This window comes from Zingiber officinale, chromosome 3B (genome assembly GCF_018446385.1).
Source record: "Zingiber officinale cultivar Zhangliang chromosome 3B, Zo_v1.1, whole genome shotgun sequence".
Lineage (NCBI taxonomy): Eukaryota > Viridiplantae > Streptophyta > Magnoliopsida > Zingiberales > Zingiberaceae > Zingiber > Zingiber officinale.
In genome coordinates this window covers 63,614,325-63,618,177 of record NC_055991.1, presented here as the reverse complement: position 1 = coordinate 63,618,177, position 3,853 = coordinate 63,614,325, and the positions used below count along the sequence as shown (strand labels likewise).

Here is a 3,853-nt window from a genome sequence, read left to right as displayed (position 1 = left end):
GAATTTAAAACAAAAAAGCACAAAATAGCTAGCCGACCTTGAAGACAACAATCTGCATGCTTACTTCTACTAGATATACTGATCAAAAAGGATTGTCGGCTTGAGACTGGGACAAAACACCTACCACTGTGTATCTGTCACAGAAAACAATACCATCAGTATTATGCAAAAGAAATTTTCGATGGTAAAAGATGAAAACAAAGGTCACAGTTTACACCATACAATAATTTTTAAGAGAAAAAGAATTAAGCATAAAATGATGGGTAATAGAGCAAATGAAAAATACATGTGCTACTTTGTTTCCGCCATGGAAATATGGCAAAAAGAATAGCATAATTGGAGATGCAGTACTAGACCTAAATACATAATTGGAGATGCAGTTCTAAAAGAACAGCATATATTTCATTTGAATTCTTACATGAACTATGTGTGCCATGGATCAAAGTAACAAGCATTGGGTACATTTTATACTAAACATACATTGTAGACTTTGAAAGGTGTAAATAGAGAGCCACTTCATTCTTTACATACTGCTTTCTATTATTGTTTTTGCCATGTTGGAATCTATACACAGATACCCATGTTGAATGAATTGGAATAACATAGCAAATTTCACATTTTGAAAAATGGCCACATAAAATCATATGATCCAAACAAAAATCCGGTCATAGTTATAATAAGAAAAGCAATGATGTATATATTTAATTCTTTCTCAAATTTGAGCATTTAAGTAGTTTCAAAAGAGAGGTGTCTGAAACTGGGACTTACTTCCTCGTGATACACTGTTATTAGGTCTTCTCCCCTCGACATGAATCAATCTCCCATTTAACTGTATTGGAGATGCCTGAAAATGAAAAGCCAGTATGTGAAGTATGTAATTTGAGAGAATCCTCAACATACAACGAGAACTTAAATTTATCTTAAGCAAAATCAAGCTGTCCTCAATATAAGAATTCTGAAGTAAAAAACAAAGTATGCTAACAAGATACAAGGATATGAATCTAGAAATAGTTTACAAAAGTAAAAAACACTTGGTAAATAATAATGTGGATCAAATATATTAATGTAGAGATTTACAGAGCTGGAACATAAATAGATCTGAAATTTTATAGTGGAGATTTATGTGCAAATATCATCGGTAAAATATGTCAGATCTCAAAACTGGTTTTATAAACAAGAAGAAATAAAGATATAGAAGCTGCATAAAAGCATGTACACTCAATAGGCAGATACTGATTTCAACACGTGATCATACTGGTGCAGACTAGACTTGTAATAATCAAGGATACTGCAAAATACTACTATATAGAGTTGATATACTCTGATACTTGTGAGAATAAACTTAAGGAAGATCACATACCTTAAGTGCATTTTGTACACCAATGGCATCTTGATATTCAATGAAAGCATAAAAAACATCAGACTCCTGCAAATTTGCATGTATTATTGAGTTAAAAATTAATCAAGATGCATAAAACTAAATCAAAATAGTACAACAAGCTAAATGGAATCAACCTTCCGGCTTCTAATAAAAACACCATCTAGTCTCAATTTACCAAAATTTTTAAAGACTTGCTCAAGGTCTGAAGTCGAGATAGATGAAGGAAGATTTCCAACATAAACAGATCTGGAATCAACTGAGACCAAAACAAATACTATTCTCAAACAAGCTTAAATTAAGACCTTTTCACTAGAGCAAATAAATTCCAGGTGAAAACATAAAGAATATAGAAGCAATTGAATTGATACACAGCCTAAATGTTCAACAAAATCAAAAACTACTTAAGTATTAAGGAAGAAACACAGAATAGTGGCCAAGATAACATAATCATTGCATACCAGTTACTGAAAGTTGAACATTTGAGGATTGTCCAAATAATTTTCAGAAAGAAAATACAAAGCCTATAATTCTCTTGTGGTCTCCAAGGCAATTGGATATAGCATAGTCTCTTCAGCAAAAGATTCACCTAATCGTTCATCCAAAACTGGAAGTTGTTGTGGTGCTTAGGGTTGCTAAAATTCTCTACTGTGTCATTTCCTTCCGCCTGCACTAGAGACAACAAGTCCTGAGCCTGAACTTCATCTTGTAGTATATAGTCAGGAACTGCCAAAGTCAGACAAGCTCATGCTCAGTGAAAGAAATAAATTGTTAAATATCCAAACAAGGAGCTAATTTTTTTTGTGACCTATGAAAGGATATAGACCTTCATTGTACATAAAAATAGACACAGTAGGTATAGGAGAAGATTGTTCATTTGTCTGACCAAATTCATTACAGAGCAGCAGTCCATTCCCACAACTTCCCAACTCTTAATATGAGACAACCATATACAGTGGCAAATAACATATTTGAGAACCTTCTTAGGAATTACTTGAAAGTTGGAATTCTTACAATGACTAAAATAGGGCAATCACACCAATAATGAAACAATATCAATTGCTGGCCTAAAATGTTATCACTGTCAACCTCACATTTTGAACACCTACGCTACTAGCTAAATGAAACCTACAACAACAACAACAACAAAAAAGGCCCTAGTCATGCTTTGTGAATATCTTTCTGAATTCTTTCGGATGTATGATAAGTCACTTCTCTAAATGAACTTTCAAAAGAAAATTATCAAACACATTAAGCTACTTAAAACAAGGAAAAAGGAACAAGACCAAAGAAGGGAGCTTGAGAAAGATCTCAAAATTTCACAAAAGGTCTCAAATTCTCACAAGGAAGCTACCAAAAACATAACCACAAAACTTATAGCTTTTCCATTCCATTGATCTCAGAGTCTAAGAACATGTGAACTAGAACAAATAGAGAGTGGAGTTTCAAGGCTTGGAGGAACAACTTAAAAGGTACCAGGACAAAGAATCATTGGGGTTACAGTAGCATACCAAAAGACAACGGATTGTGCGCAATTGAATATGGTCGTGCTTATACGAGTCGCCTCAGTGTCGGGGGCGAAGGAGGCAAAGAGATGGGTCGATCTGCCATGGTCGATCGCTTCAGCGCCGAGATCTGTCGCTTGACGAAGGTGGGGTCAAAGAGATCTGGCAGTGTGAAGGAAGCGTGAATGAGGCGACGGAGGCGAAGAGATTAGGGCATTTTCTATTTGACGAAGAAGTGAAGGAATAAGGTGAGGAAATTTTGCCCGCGGTCTTGACGGAGAGGAGTTCAGAGGAGAGGTTTGGGGAGAGAGGTTTGCCGGAGAGGGGTTGGAAGGAGAGGGCGTGAGAGGAGAAGTTGGATGGAGATCTAGCATGTGAGATGAGGAGTTGTGAGAGGGGTTCGGGAAGATAGGTGGGTGCGAGTAAAACCTAAGGGTTTTTTTACTCCTTAGTTGCATCCAATGGTTCAGATCATCCCAGATTTAGATGAGGGCTTGATAATAGACAACGCTTTTTAAAAATCGTTGTCGTAGACACTAAAAAAATGCTAATAGACAACACTTTCCAAAAACCGTTGTGTTTGACCCATAAAAATCACTAATAGACAACAATTTTTAAAAAAGCGTTGTCTATTAGTAAGAAAATAAAGAAATAGATAACGTTTTTCACTAAAAGCATTGTTAAAAAGAAAAAGACAACGCTTTTTAAAAAAAGCATTGTCTTTTAAGTGTTGTAAAATCCCAATTTTCTTGTAGTGTAAATTTCTAAAAGAATTTACCAAATTAATGGAAAGTGAATTTGAAATGAGCTTAGTTGGGGAACTTAACTTTTTCTTAGGCTTACAAATTAAACAAACCAAAGAAGGAATATACATTTTTCAAACAAAATATGCTAAGGAACTAATTAGAAAATTTGGCATGAAAAATTCTAAAAATATAAATACCCCAACGACAACTAATGTTAAAATTGA

At 34.7% G+C, this 3,853-nt stretch overlaps 1 long non-coding RNA gene across 1 annotated transcript; it reads right to left on the bottom strand.

Moving 5' to 3' along the window:
- Positions 1 to 765: 765 nt before the first annotated feature.
- On the bottom strand, positions 766 to 1,716 carry LOC121968328. Its single transcript, XR_006108065.1, has 3 exons — positions 1,516 to 1,716; positions 1,361 to 1,426; positions 766 to 844 (listed from the first exon to the last, which is right to left on the bottom strand). It is a non-coding gene; the product is annotated as an uncharacterized LOC121968328 (long non-coding RNA).
- Between the last annotated feature and the right edge of the window lie 2,137 nt (positions 1,717 to 3,853).